Raw genomic sequence first — 16,732 nt, 5'->3', positions numbered from 1 at the left:
ATTCATATACTTCTCTCATTCTCTCCACAGACTAATTAATGTCCTTAGAAGTCTGCATTCTCCAGTACGTCTGTCTCAGAATTCAATCCATAAGAAACTTTAAGCGTATTCATCACAATTCTGAAGAGATATCCTAAACTCTCTTTTCTATGGAGAGTTAATATACCTTAGTTTTTCCCAACCCAAAACACGCCCTGTCATCCCCACAAAATAATATAGAAATAAACTTTCACTGGGGTTTGAGCTTCAAGTCTCTCAAGTGAATATTCTTGTGATGGTCTTCCTTTTTTCCTGAAGCATTCCTTTCCCTGTAACCAGGGTAGCACAAAGGGTTTGTAATCAACAAAAAGCTGGCTGCAACCAGCCAATCATCTGGTCCCCGCCAAAAAAACTGGTGAATGGTTTCTTCAAAGACTATAATAAACAAATATATGGATAAAAACCTATGCAACAGTTCTGCTTTGTGTCACATGAGATTGATATGAGATCTCATACAAGGCTGGTGACAGAGCAGCTTATGACAGTGGCAACAAATACCCAGCCCCTCCCCCCTATAAAAAATGCTTCCTTTTTAAAAAGGCTCGCCTAGCTATGTTCATAACAAATAGTGAGTGTGTGTGTGTGTGTGTGTGTGTGGTCATTACTTACGTGACTGGAATTACAGCCAATTCTTCATAACCCACTTCAAGTTCTCAAATATTTTTATCTTTAAAAACCCCATCCTTTTAAAGGTTATATTCCTCATTGCAATATATGTATATGTCCATTTCTCATTGCTATACTTATACAAGAGCTTCCCAGTCTGTTATTCTCTTTCATAACATATTTAATCATTTGATTTGACTTCACTATTACTTTGGCCACCTGTGTGATAACAGGGCATTTCTACATAATAGGTCAACGTATAATCTTAATCCAATCTGAACTGTCTCTCTTATGGTCTTTCTTATACTAGTAAATCATGTCATGATTTACCCAGATGTAAAAGCTCACTTTTTGTCTTCAGCTTTTTTGTGTTCATTACATAGCCATCACTCAGTCTGTTAACAGTTGAGCATACAGAGAATTTTATTGAGATTTTGTTGTGACCATGACAGTACACAGGAACTATCAAGTACTAGAATTGGCTTGATTCTTGCCAGATCTCTATCGCTACTTCATGGTGAATTGACTGAAAGAAACTGGGGATAGCAATGCTAATTTCTCCATTTTCAACATGTTACAACAAATTTGTTATCTGCTGTTATTTAAAAAAAGGGAAAAATTCTTGGGAAGTTACAATATTAATGTTACACTATAGTATAGTATAAATATACAGGTATTTATAGTCTTTTAAAAATAGTTTTATTAGGGGTTCTTACAACTCATGTTACAAGTCATACGTCAATTGTATCTGATGTATTTGTACATGTATTCCATCATTCTTTTCTAGACATTTACTTTCCACTGAGCCCTTGGAATCAGCTCCTCTTTTTTCCCCTCCCTCCCCACCTACAACCCTCATTACCCCTTCAAGTTAGGAATACGCTTTTTAAAAATTATTTTATTGTGGACTCATGCAACTCTTATCACAATCCATACATCCATTGTGTCGAGTACATTTGTATATATGTTGCCATCATCATTCTCAAAACATTTGCTTTCTGCTTGAGCCCTTGGTATCAAGTCCTCATTCCCCCCCAACCTCTCCCCCCATGAACCCTTGATAATTTATAAATTATTATTTTGTCATATCTTACACCATCTGTCATCTTCCTTCACCGACTTCTCTGCTGTCTGTCCCCCAGGAATGAGGTTATAGGTGGATCCTTGTAATCATTGTAACCAGTTCCCTCTTTCTCCCCCACCTTCCCTTCACCTTCCCTGTATCACCACTCTCATCATTGGTCCTGAGGGGTTCATCCATCCCGGATTCCCTGTGTTTCCAGTTCCTATCTGTGCCAGTATGCATCCTCCAGTCCAGCAAATATTTAAGGTAGAATTGGGATCATGATTTTGAAGATTGAAATGTTCAACAAGTGTCAATGAATTGTAAAGGAAGAGCGATGAGGGGCGTTTCAATATTAAAGTGAAATAGATATTAACTCAGTCTTGAGTGATTGTAGTGGAATATATGAAAAGTAGCTGCTCTTTCAGATGGTCATTCTAATATGACCACATGTTTTGTTGGCTGATCCTCAAATTGGAGTGGCTTCTTTTGTCTTAGGGTTATTCCATTTTATCTTTGAATTTATGATCTAACCAGGCACTTTTTCAGGGAACCACCTAACTTGATTTCTGTCTCTTTAATTACCATCCTAGTAGTCTTTAAAATATCCCACATTATCATGACCTAATTCACAACCCAATTACATTTTGTCATATCTACATTATATGAAAAGCATATTAAATTTTAAAGTATATATATATTAAAATTCTGATATCCAGAATTGTGTAAGGTGGGAATCTTTCAGAACAGAATCCTTCAAACATTTTACACTAATAAATAGTATAAAAGAATTGGAAAAACTGAATATACTCTGAAAAAAAATTTTAATGGAAACCCAGGAAAATCATGCCCCGCACTACTTCCTAAAAGTCTTACAGTATATACATATATATTCACTATTGTTAATTTCCAGCTCATAGTAAACATAAGAAAAATAGAATAAATATGCTTAGTTTTTTGCCATCTTCACAATTGTGATTACATTTATCCCATCATTTAAACCACTTTGTCAATCCATCTCTGTGAGAGCGTTCCTCTTTTTCAGTCACACTCTAATTTACTAACCATAATGTCTTTTATAATATGCTCATCATATCTTAAACTAAGAGAACTGAGAAGCATTTTGAAGCCTTGGTTTGCAATACTGAAAAAGTATATAGGCAAAATATTGGATGGGGCAAGAAGAATCAAAAGAAGATAGAAAGAATACACAATCAATGTTCCAAACATAAGTCAAAATTTCACCATATCAGGAGGTAGCATGAGAGAAAGAATCAATGGTGTTGAACTTCTAGCAACACCAGAAGACTCAGTCAAAACAAGGCTTCAGGAATTGATGGAATACCAATTGAAATGTTTCAACAAGCTCATGAAGCACTAGAAGCACTTACTCATCAAGCCACTTGGCCAACTGAAAGGAAGACATCCAGATTTGTACTTATTCAAAAGAAAGGTGATCTAAAAAATACTAAAACTATTGCACACTGTCACTGATATCACATGTAAGCAAAATTTTGCTGAAGATCATCCAACAAATGTTGCAGCCACACATCGACCCGAAGCTGCCAGAGGTCCCATCTGGATTCAGTCATCAGATCTTAATTCAAAGCAGAGGATACCAGAGCACAGTTTATTTGTGTTTTATTGATTATGTCAAGGCATTCAACACTGTGGATCGTAACAAACTGGATAACCTTGACAAGAATGGGAATTCCAAAACACTTGACTGTGCTTCTGTGGAACTAATACATGGATTGAAAAGCAGTTGTGTGAACAGACAGAACAATCAGGAAAAGTACATGTCAGGGTTGTAGCCTCTCACTATCCTTAGTCAAACTGTACACTGAGAAGTTACAGAGACACTGGGCTATATGAAGAAAAATATGTACTCAAGATTTGAGCAATCCGTATTAACAGCCTGAGATAAGCAGATGACACAATCTTGCTTGTTGAGTGAGGAGGTCTTGAAACACCTGCTGCTGATGATCAAGGAATGCAGCTTTCAGTGTGGATTAGGTCACAGTGTGTAGAAGACCTAAACACTCACAAATGGACCAACAGGCAACACCAGGATAAATGGAGAAAGTGTTGGAGTTGTTAAGGATTTTGATGTGCTTGGACCCACAACCAGCGCCCACTGAAGCAGCAGTCATGAGATCAACAGAGGAGTTGCATTGGCTAAATCTGCCACACAAGTGCTCCTTAGAGTATTGTAAAGCAAGGATGGTGCTTTGAAGACTGTACACATCTGATCCAAGACATCTATAAGTAACAACAAAATAGAATTGATGAATTGGAGTTATGATGTTGGTGGAGAATATTACAACTACAATGGGCTACCAGGATGGATCAGCACTGAGCAGTGTTTCATTCTGCTGTGCCAAGGGCAGAAGATCACTATGTGTTAGAACGGAGTCTATAGTATCTAACAAAAATAATACCAGATCTAAACACTGCCCAATCCTGAGCCATCCTTACATTGTCCCTCTGCCTGAGCCTATTGTTGTAGCCAGTGTTTCAATCCATCCTGTCCAGGTCCTTCCATTAAAAAAAGCATTTCCCTCTATCCTTCCATTTTCAAAAGCATGATGACCTTCTACAGGTAAGCCTATGCACAACAGAAGAAAACACTGCCCAGTCCTGAGTCGTTCTCACAATTGTCATGTTTGAGTTCATTGTGGTGGAGATTGTGTAAATCCATCTCCTCTGTGTTATTCCTCAATTTCAATAACTCTCTCTATTTTACCAAGCATGATCTCCTTTTACAAGGACTGGCTTCTCCTTAAAACATGACCAATATACACAAGATGGTGTTTTGTTATTTCCAAAGAGCATTCTGCTGTAATTCTGCAAAGAAGATTTGCTTGTGCTCCTGGCAGTCCACAGTACTTCTCATATTCTTTGCCACACCATCATTCAAATGCACCCATTCCATTATTAAATATTTTATTTGTGTCTTAATACATATAACATATCCTTTCATAGTTCAATCACATCGTGCAGTATTGTAAAATTTCAACCAAAATCAAGTTCCAAGCATTATTTTCCCTCTGGACTCCTTGACATCATCTCCCTTTTACCTCTGTCCCACCCCTATTGAGCACTACCCCTCCCCCTGACCAGAACCCTAATTTTATTTTCTGTCCTTAAAGGTTCATCAATCCTGGGTTTCATATATCAAAACACAGGAAAACATATAACACACATTCAAGAGGGTGACCCACAATGCCATATCTAGATAAATCCGAATATGAATAAACAAGCAAAAATACAGAAAAAGAGGAACACCGGATCAGGTCCAGCATGCATCAGAGGCAGGATCAACTGACAAGGTTTCAACCACTCTAGTCAGGCTGATCCCTTTGATTTTACAGAGTCATCTCTCCAGTGTACTCAGTTCAGTAACCACTTTCCCCCCAGCCCTCAATTATGGATAGAGGGAAATCACCGGAAGCTTATGTTCTATTATCTTCCCACAAATGTATCTTGTGCTCCCGTTTTCTTTCACAGCCACCGACAAACCACAATTTCACACTGTAGGCTCTTATATTAACCCTTCCTGTGACTTCACATTACATGATGTACACTCCTTCGGTGACTGATCATGGTGTGCTTCTTCCATGTGGACTTAGTTGACCTCTCACTTAGATAGCTTCTTGTTGGGAGACAAGCCTTTAAGTCCCATGATACTATTTTATCTGATAGCTGGGTACCACCTAATTTCTTCCCTACATTTTTTCTATAGCACCCATATATTCTAAATCCCCTTCCCGAGGGCAGGTATTGAGCAGGGCCATGAATTAAGAGCTGTTTTCTCTTAAAATGCAGCTAGGATTTAGTGAAAGGCCCAAACCCATTCCTGGATCTATGTTTGTTTGTTTATCTGCATTTGCCTCCCTTTGAAACTTCCTCAATAATTTATGGTAGAGAGTCTTAAAGTTCTCCCCCTGGGGCATAACAATCTTCCATTATTATTGTCAAAAATACTGTTATTTTTAATGCTCTTCCATCTTTTTTAAATAAAAAGAAGTATGCATAAGTAATATAAAGGCTATAGGTTGGATGCAGGGAGATTTCCCAGTAACATTCTCAAAGAGCAGCCCCTTCTACCCTAAAAACTGAACTGATGTATTGTTGTAATGGAAAGAAAGTCCTCAGCAATTTTTATGGCTTTTTATCATCAGTGAAATTTTTTTAAAAACACTTCCTAACATGTCCCATGACCATCCTTGTCCTTCAAGAAAATATATCAAGATTTGTCATTCTCAATCCTCCCACTGAGTCTCCTTAACCTCTGAGCTGACCTCTGCTTCAAAGTTAACTGGTTCGGCAGATCCCTTTGGCAAGTCACTGTTTTTGCTCATTGAATTGAATTGACACAAACTCATCCTCAGTCACAGTTCTTTCATGAAACCATCTTCATTAACTTTGTGTTTGTTTTCCAAAAACTCATGGAAAGATCAGTTCTTTGTTCTAGTAGATAACTTTGCAAACTTTCAAACACTCATGAATCAGAAGCTTGCTAAATGCAAAATGTTCACATAAAATTGAAAATGTTGAACTATGGTAGACCTCACAGTAGTTGTCTCACTAATGATAATTCTAAAGTCTTCTTCCTCTAATTTCTGGACTTCAGAAATAGGTCCTTCATCTACGGAGATTGATAGTCTTTCCTTGCAAAGCTTACCTTTGATGACTTCCAACCATCTTGAAAATGTTTGGTCCATTTAATAACTGCTGATTTATGTGCATCATGCCTGTAAGCTTGTTGCAAGACCATTTGAAGAAATATCCACTTGAGTTTTGTTGGGAAAAAAAAACAAACAACCTGATTGACATTAGTCTGTCTTCAAAATTAATTTTTTCCATGGCACAAAACGTATTATTTTTCTCTTCCAACAGAAACTTTAGTGACACAAAAAGATGCCTGGTGGATTAGTGAGCTAGATACCTGGTGGATTAGTGAGTTACACATTGAGCTATTCTCAACAGGGTCAGCAGTTCCAAGTCACCAGCGATGCCATGGGAGAAAGATGAGGCTTTCTAAGGAGAAAGCATCTTTATAGTCCTTCTATGCCTTTAAAGATTTTCAGACACCCACAGGGAAGCCTAAAGCTAACATACTTCCCGATCCCTTAAAGATTAAAGACGCCCACATGGGAAATTCTCCACTATCATAGAGGGTCTCTGAGTTGGAATCAAGTAAATAAAAGTGATGGTTTAATGAATGTAAAACTGATGAATCACTCTCTAAATATTCCCTTAATTCACAATTAAAAAGTTTTAAACAAATAAATAATAAGACAAAACAAAAACAAAAAAAAGTGATGGTTTTGTTTTCTGTTGTTTTGAAAATGAAACTAATATGCACATTATTAAGAAAACTAGTCTGTAGCCATCCAATGTTGGCAGATATGTTTAAATGTGATTTGAATAGTTTTATTGACATGTAATTCACATATCATTCAATTTAATTGTTCAATGGTATTAATAAGAGTTGTACAATCTTCACCACAATCAAATCCAGAATATTTTATTCTTGTACTGAGGGTTGTTACTTCCTATTTCCATACATATGTATTCATTGCAGCCTTAGTAGCAATACTTGCTGATTAATTCTCATATTTCTTTATATATATATATATATTTTAGCTAGAGCAAGATCTAGTTATTTATTTATTGTTAGGTTTTGTTGAGTAGTTTCCAACTCAAACTGACCCTTTGTACAATGGAAAGAAACACTGCTTGATCAATTTTACCCTGCACCACTGAATACCACAAATATATATGACTGTGTATATACATGTGTATACATGTATGTATATATATACTGTTCTTGAAGCCCCTATATATAAACATGTTTAAGTGGAAAGACAATAAACTAACAGCTGAAGTGCTTATCAGTCCAGACTTATAACCATTTACAGTTATTTTATTTTAATTATCTGGAACACAATTTGACTAATGTATTACAGCATATTTAATAATTTTCACATTGTATTTGATCACTTTTGGTTGGACTGGATATTAATTTGGTTCTCTTTCAATAGGTTGCCGCATTGCTATCTTCCAAATTTTTGTCATGGACAAACAAGTGCGTGAATACAACATGTGCTTCATGACACTTCCCCAGTGATACTCTATTAATTGCTGAACCGTTACTTTTTTGTCCATATCTTCAGTGCAACTTGGACTTCTTTCTCAATACCAGAGGTTCTTGGTCATAAGCTACCTCTTGAAATAATCAACTGTCAACTAATTATGTTTGGTACCCAATCGAAGCCAAACTCGCTGGCATCAAATTGATGTGATTCATAGAGGACAAGGTGGAACTGGCCCTGGGAGGTTCCCGAGTTTGGAACTCTTCACTGGAGCTGTAAGGCCCAGCTTTCTCCCACAGAGGGACTTGTGCTTTTAAAGTACTGACCTTTCAGACTGCAGCCCAATTGGTAACCACTCTCTCACTAAGGCTTCTTCTGTTTGGTATAACCACTTCATGCATTTCTCCATGTTATTTTGATGGTTTCTGGGTCTCTCCATTGTTACCCACATACTTCTTCAGTATTGCAACTGGAGACCTACCATTTCCCATTTGCTGTTTCACTTGGAGGAATGTCAATTATATGACCTTTCCTTTTGGTTTACTAACTACAGATTTTTGAACGTTCCATTATGTTTTTGTTGTTAGTGCCATCGAATCTGTCCTTGAGATGTTGAAATTCGGGTGGGATATGCTCAAAGTTGGCTTTGGCTTTCATGGACTTGTATGAGTTTTCCTCAGATTTAACCTGAACAATGATGGCCTGTTCCACAGTGGGGCTCCAGTTTGATGCTTAGCTAATGACATTGATCTTCGTCTTCATCTCTTTCCACGTGTGTAGTCAATTTGATTTCCATGTATTCCTTCTAAACAAGTCCACTGGTATAATCTTTTTGAAAAGGATATTTCCCATGAACAAGTCTTTGGCCTTGCAATATTCTATCATACAAACTCTAGCTTTGCATCTATCATGGAGGCCATATTTTCCAATTCTTCTTCCTTCCTCCTTTTTACAAGTTTTGCATTATAATTGCCAACAATTATCAATGTATCTGGAGTGCATATTTGATCTATTTCAGAGTTAAGACCTTGGTAAGATTATTTCATTTCTTCATCACTTGCTTGATGATCAGTGAATACTTTTTAATAATAGTGGTATCGATTTTGATTTCCTCAAATGCAGATAGACATTATCCATCACAGACAGTATTCTGCATCAAGGTAGATATTTAAATGTCCTTTTTGACAAAGAATTCACTGTCATTCCTCTTAATTTTGTCATTCCTGACTCAGTAAATCAGAAGATTTTCTGATTCAAAATGGCCAATACCCATCCATTTCAGCTCATTAATGCCTATAATATCAATCTTTATGTTCTCCATTTCATTTTTAGCAATTTCCAATTTTCCTAGATTCAAAATGCATACATTTCAAGTTCCAATTATTAAATTGCTCTTTGAGTCTGCCTCTTATTTTGAATCATGCCTCATCACTATATGGAGGTCTCAAAAAGTTTCCTGCATGAAAATGTATGAAAGATTTACTACTCATCATTGATCACAACTATATATTGAGAAATCAACTCCTCCTCAATCACAATGTGAGCGCCTTCTGATCTGAGGGACTCATCTTCTGGCACTATCTCTGACAATAATTTGCCTTGATTCATTAGATTTTTAGTAACTATAAATGTTCGTATGCCATCCATAAGGTTTTCAATGGCTAATTCTCCTGAAGTAACAGTCTACTCAGTTCTCCTATTCTGTTCTTGGTTTGGAAGCTGTGCTGAAGGCTGTTTACTTTGCGTGAATCTGCAGGCATTATATAGCTTTCAGCATCACAACATACAAGCCACCACAGAAAGACACACTGGTAGACAAATGGTGGTCTCAAAATAGTTGATCATAATGAATAGGATGTAGTAAAGCCTCTGTACCTTCATTCACCTATAGGGCACAACTTAAAATTAGAGTAAATAACTGAAAATATCTATAGATCATTGTAACTTGGAATGTATGAAGTATAAATCCAAGAAAATTGAATGTAATCCAAACTAAAATGGCATCCCCAAAATGAGGCACTAGTGAGTTGAAATGGACTGATCTTGCCCATTTTGAATCAGTCATATTGTTAACTATGCCAAAAATGGAAAATTCAAGAGGAATACCATTGCGATTCATTGTTAAAAAGATATTTCATGATTCATATTGAAAACAAATCTTTCAGTGATTGGATAATGTTCTATTATCCTATTCACGTATGAGAACGTACAGTCAATACAACTATTATTCAAATTTATGCATCGATCACTACAGCTAGTGATGCAGAAATTGAAGAATTTTATGATCACCTTCTCACTGAAATGGATCACTCAATCCACATGTTAATAATTGTTTGCATTATGATTCAAAAGTTGGAAGCAAAGAGGAAGGGCGAGTCATTAAAAATATGGCCTTGGTTCTAGAAAGGACAATGGGAAACTCAGGATTGAATGTTTCAATTCCAAAAACTTCTTAGATTCTTTTTCTTTTCATTGACAATAAATCACTTTCAATTGTTCAATTTTGCTATTACTTTTTCCACACCAATCTAAATATGAATCCCATGTATTATAACTCATATTGTATTTTTACCAGTCCTTCCCTCTGCACAATATATTCAGGGCACTAATTTTAGCCTCTACCGTGCAGAAATCTTCCCACACAATTCCAACTGTCAAACAGCCAGGCATTTTCATTGTATGCAGGAGTGTTGTCTGACAGCTTAATAGATAAATGACATATTTAAACAATTTTACTGTGTTAAAGATTTGTGTCTAAAGTGTTTGGGGGTTACTTGGTTCCCTGTAGTCAATGACATATTTTAGAAACTCAAAGCAGAAGTTCCTTCTTTAACCTGTCAATTTTAGATTCAAAACTATAGTATTCAGAAGTCAGTTCTATAGTCATAGCTTTTTTTATTATATTGTACATTATTTCTCATCCCTGAAATGAATAATAGATTTTAAAGGATTTCATCACACATGTGTAATTTATAAAACTTTGAAATGATTATTGAAACTGGATTTCCCTTTTGAAATGACAATGAAAGAGAAGGAAAGCCCAGTCAAGTTAGAGATAGCACTCATAAGAAAGCCCCACACATTTCGGTGTTCGTGATATTGCCTGCTTTGTTTCTCATTGATCTTGTAGCTTTCTTGATCATCATTGTCTTCCTTCAACTTCATATTGAGGCAATTTAGATTTAGTGTTTTTCTCTGTTTATTATTATATGTCCCTCCTTCAAATTATACTAATGCTCAAATGTTTGAGAATCAGCTTTGATTTTTTTTCAATTCTCTCTCTGATTTTTTTCTGTTCAATTATCTCTTAATCAGTTTTATTGGCATATAACTCACATGTTCTACAATTAAATAGGTCACTTTTATTAAAAAAGAGTTGTATAATCACTACCAAAATCAAATTTGGAACTTATTCTTTTCTTGTACTCATTGGTTTTAACTCCCTACTTCCCTCCAGCCACCCCTTTCATGCCCCTGGGAAACTATTAATTCAATGATTGTCTATACAGGTTTACCTATTCTGGATTTCATATCCAGAGAAAACATACACAACAAACACATAAAAACAACGAAACAAACCCAACTCAACAATGATAAGCTAAAATGGAAAAAAAACTACATTTAAAAGAAAGCATAACACATTAAAACTAGAACAAATTTAAAATGGGCCCAAAGGGGAATCAGATGAGAAGGTGTTATATTTTGTCCTCCGACGTCTGCAGTTATCCACTTTGCGATGCCCTCTGTCAGAGCAAGGCTATTCACATCCTTGGTCTGTGGTCAGAGGTGATTCCTGGGGGGGTTAATCCATGATTGGACTCTGAAATACATTTTGATTCTCAAATCTAAGAATATTACTCATTGTCCCTGTGTGAATAGTGGTTGTTCTGAAAAAAGAAAACAAAACCCAAAGAAATCTACTGCCAATGAGTGGCTTCTGGCTCATAGAGGTCATATAGGCTATAATAGAATTGATGGGGTGACATTTTTTCTCATACAGCAAGACCATGAAATTTTCAGGGCCAGAGAGTGAAATATGATGGATTTAATTATATTTCTCAAAAATGTATGTTATCTTGGCTCAGCCATGGTCCCCAACATTGTGTTGTTCTTCATCTATGAGCTGATGTAATTGTTCGATGTATAAGGTCGTCATTGCAGTCAAGTGTATTCTGATTCATAAGGACCTTCTAGGACAGACGACCTCTGCCCTTTGGGTAGTTCTGACACTGTAAAGCTTTAACAGATCGCCTCTCTGTCTCCCTCTGAGCAGCTGGTGTGTTTGACCTCTGACCTCTCAGTTGGCAGCCCAAGGGCAACCCACTAAGCCACCACATCTCTTTCTTCCGTTCCATTTAAGTTGATTCTGACTCACAGAGACTCTGTATGGATTTTCTGAGGTGGGACATTTATACTGTAGCAATTAACTGCTTCTTTCTCTTGAGAAGTGTCTGATGCTTTTCCACTGATGACCTTGTAATTAGCACTTGAATGCTCTCTAGACAGTGCTAGGAGAATGCCTCCAGTAAGGTTGCCCTACACTGTATTAAAGAAGATGAGGCGTTTAGGTTATGTTTATGAGGCAGGCTGAGGATGAGGTGGAGGACCCTTTCTCAGGTCACAGTCTAAGTAAAGGAAATTTCCCAAGTGTGCGGCCTGGATCGCATTTTATCTAACACAGGATGAAAGAGGACCGAAGGAAGCAAAGAGTTAGAAACCTCGCTATCACTCAGAGGAAAAAGCCAGGGGTGTGTGGGAAGCAGAGAAACAGGAAGAGAGTGTATGCGGACAAATTCTTTATTCCCGTGTTTTAAAAGCCTGTGAGGCCAGGGATCTGGGAGGAGGTAGGTCTTCACAGTTGTAAGCTAGAGATCAGTCCAAATCACGTTGTCATCATTAAATTTATTCCCTATTATATACTTCCATAACAGTGCGACCTTAAGGTTGCCCCTAACAAGCGCATCACTGATTTCTACGTGACCCACAGTTTATCTATAGGAGCAGAAATGCTGCACTTAAATAGAAAGATGAGATTATTTGAATGATATGCAGGTGGAAGAAGCTGCTTTGTTCCAGTGGAATCTTGGAAAAGCAGGGAGGATTCCACAAATATTCCCAGGCTCCCTAGGATATCCATGTGTGCTTCGAAACAGTGACAGCAGCTGGGTACCGCCATCATCAGAGACCAGCTGGGTGATACCATTTGAAAGAGCAGAGGCAAGAGGACAATAACCATCCATTATCATTTTCCTTTTGTACCCAGAGAGACCTCATTTCCCAATCTAGAGCCCTTTCCTCCTGGATTCTGTGGAGCTGTTGCAATTAGAGGGCACAACACCTTTCCTAAGATATCATTATTCAACTGGGATATTCATTTGTTTGGTTTTTGTTATTTCTTACCGCTCTTCTAATACTTTCCCCAAGAGCAGTAGTTTAAAGCAGCCGGAATACAATACATTATATTTCTGTCGATCAGCACTCTGGAAGGCTTGGCTGTTTTTCTCTTAGTCAGGTTTCCCTAAGTTTAAATCGAGGTTGCAGCCACGTAGCCTTTCATCTGGCCATTAGGAAGAAGATTGGGATTCCATGAACTTTCAGATTGTGGATAGAATCCAGTATTAATCTATCCGATGTCGCCCTTCACCCACTTTTCTGTTGTCCATACCCAGGAACTCTGAGAATGTGAGACATGGAACAAATAATTTAAGGGAGGGAAAAATGAGGAGCTGAAATCAAGGGCTCAAGTGGAGAGAACATATTTTGCGAATGATGATGGAGACAAATGTACAAAGGTGCTTGACACAATGGATGCATGTATGGAGTGTGATAAGAGTTGTACGAACCCCAGTAAAATGATTTTTTTAATCCGGTCTTAAGCAATGGTAGGACTGGAGTCTTTAGTTTCTCACTTGTTGTTGGGAGCTCATTCTCAGTTCTAGATGCTGGTGTTTTCCACTGGGTCATGCCTGCCTCGAATTGGAGAAAGCACTTTGCTATATAGGAGCCACGTGACTAGACCGCATCCAATTTATCGATCTAAAATAGCACCCCGATCTTTTACTGTCTGTATCTTAATCACCTCAGAATTTCATGTTTATATATTCACTTTTGCCGTGTCAGTTTGCCATAGTCAGAGGTTTTAGTAATTAATACATGGACATATCTGGGGAGAGAGGACAATTCTATCTACCACATGGATGTAATTTAGGAAACACTTAAACCAGAAATGATTTTGAAAATTGGACCACCTCTGACATTAACAAAATGAGTCTGAGTAGTGCATTCTTTCCCCAAACTCTAAATCGCAGGTCTTCTCCTCATTCCCCAAATGCTGATATAAACATTCCTCCTTATCTGTCCAAGTAGACTGGAGTCAGCATGCAGGAGATTATGAATCCTGTTAGGTTAGCACATGCCTCAAGGGAAACCATTCACTAAACCCACATTCCATATCACATAATAATGTGCATTGGGTGCCTTACGGTGGTTGTACTTCAATGGCATTTCTACATGTGTAGAATACATCAGTGCCTTTGTTTTCATTCATGTTTGCTTAGTGCTTATACATTCTTCTATGTGTGGATATAATTTATATTTTTCATATATCATCTATTCATTAACAAAACAAATGTTATTGAGCACATATGAGAATGAGTAAAAATGATTATTTCTAGGGTTTCAATGAGAGTAAATCAGATATTATAGTTACTAACTTTCCAGCTTATGCATGCACAAGTTTATCCCAAACAAAATGTGCTTAAAATGATTGTGCATCAGTAGATAACTGCAGACAAGTTCTCCCAGTATAACATTTGAATTTGTCTCTTTAGGTTAACTTCAAATAAAGTTCAATCAAAATAGTGATGTCCAAAGGGCTCTGCTGGCCCATTCAATTCAAGAAAGAGATGTCAATTCAGAAGATTATGGCAAATCGTTTTCAGGAGTTGTCAAGAGGTAGGATTGCCGATATTTCTCAAAAGACAGCGTGTGATAGCAGAGGTCTTATTAGGCAGAATTCTTAAGAAAATTGGAAATTGTGTACTGTGGAGAAGGCCAGAAAGTTATTTTTCCATCACAGAAATGCACCTGTTCATTCCTTGTGGTAACCAGTCCTGTCCTGTAACTTCTTTGGGAAAATGTACCTCTTCCATTCTACAGCCCTGCTTTTGTCTCTTCCAACACCTTTTTTGTTTCCCAAACTCAGAGAACATGATTTGAGTCCTTCTAACATGCCCAAACTGCCATTTGACAAGGTGTATATCACAAAGCATAAAATTTTTCAAAGAGGTGGAGGTATGAAAATGCTCTTTTCAGAAGTGTATAGGCCTAGATGGAGATTATGTCACATTTTGATATTTTTATTTAATAAAAGGTTTGATGATTTTACAACATTGCTTTCTGATTATACTCATGTTAAATATTATTCCCACTCTATCTCTAGCTTCTGGAGATGCAGCAGTAGAAAGACAAAAGTATTTACTATTATAGAATTTATATATTAGGTAGCTTAAGGGTTGGAGGTAGAACAGAATTAAAGTTTTCTCTAACTCTGCACAAACAATTTTTCTGATGTATCAGGTAATAAAGAAAATTAATTTCTGCAGACTTTTGTAAGTAGAAAAAATAATTTTGGGGGGAGGCTAGTACTTCAAAGGTAGTGGACATATTGCTAGAAGCTGAAGATGGAAAATTAATGACACTAAGGGTCTTTTGCTCTGATAATTAAATCATGCCAAGTAAATTACTCTGGTTTGCATATTTGTACCCAGATCCCAGCCTTTTGGTGAGTCTTAATTTTTTAACATTTATTTATTTATTTATTTCTCTATCTATCTATCTATCTATCTATCTATCTATCTATCTATCTATCTATTTTCAGGGAAGAGCGCAAACACAGTCCCCCACTACCACAAATCATGCAGTCGAGTTTCCCACATTTGGGGAAATCACAGGGGTCAGCACATCCGGAGTGCAATTGATAAGCCTCGCCCTGGGAAAACCACCTTCGTGATCATGGTATCTCCCCTGCCAGGTAAGTATAACATTTTATTTTAAAGTAGTTCAAGATTTACAGAGTATGCGCTTCAGTTTTACATCCAACAACTTATCGAACTTCTATTGTCTTTACTGATTCCGTTACTCCCCCACCCTCCCATCTCCCTCTTTTTTTCTTCTTTTAATTGTTTTACTGGCATGTAACCCACATATCATATGATCCAGCATTGCAATCATCATTACCATCAATAGAACATTTTTTTCCTTTTTTAAAAATAATTTTATTGGGGCTCATACATCTCTTATCACGATCCACACATACATCAATTATGTAAAGCACACTTATACATTCATTTCCCCCATCATTCTCAAAACTCGCTTTCTGCTTGGACTCCTGGAATCAGCTCTTCATTTTCCTCCGCACCAACCCCCACCACTCCCTCATGAAATCTGATTTTAAACAATTTTCCCCACGTCCCCCGGCGATTTAAAAAGTCCTGATTTGGGGAAAGAATGCACGACAAGCTAGTGTATATGGTTTTCAGCTGCCATGTGGCTATTTTGCCAGGATATGAGTTTTATCAATGATGACCCGCTGGTGTCCCACTTTACCTTTCAACCACTTTTCTGTTTCTATCCCCCAGGGAGGAGGCTATATGTAGTCCTTGTGATTGTTTTCCCTTTAACCCCCTTTCTTCATGGTGTTGCCATTCTTACCAATGATCCTGAGGGGTTCATCTGTCCTGGATTCCCCGTGTTTCCAGTTCCCATCTGCACCTCCGTGCATCCTCCAGTGTCACCAGGTGTGCAAGTAAAATTGGGATCATGATAGTGGAGGGAGGAAGCGTTTGCTCTGAGGGATAAGGATGAGGGCTGGCAGCTCCTTTCAAGATTAAAAACAGAAAACAAAAAACTAGAGGGAGGTTTT

General features: G+C 37.3%; 1 non-coding gene across 1 annotated transcript; it reads right to left on the bottom strand.

Annotated features, from left to right (window-relative positions):
• Positions 1 to 15,685: 15,685 nt before the first annotated feature.
• LOC142441543 (U1 spliceosomal RNA) lies at positions 15,686 to 15,849 on the bottom strand. The gene has a single exon (XR_012782916.1). It is a non-coding gene; the product is annotated as a U1 spliceosomal RNA (small nuclear RNA).
• Positions 15,850 to 16,732: the final 883 nt, after the last annotated feature.

This window comes from Tenrec ecaudatus, chromosome 2 (assembly GCF_050624435.1).
Source record: "Tenrec ecaudatus isolate mTenEca1 chromosome 2, mTenEca1.hap1, whole genome shotgun sequence".
Lineage (NCBI taxonomy): Eukaryota > Metazoa > Chordata > Mammalia > Afrosoricida > Tenrecidae > Tenrec > Tenrec ecaudatus.
Note: the sequence above shows the minus strand (reverse complement) of the source record. Positions and strands in the feature narration are given on the sequence as shown.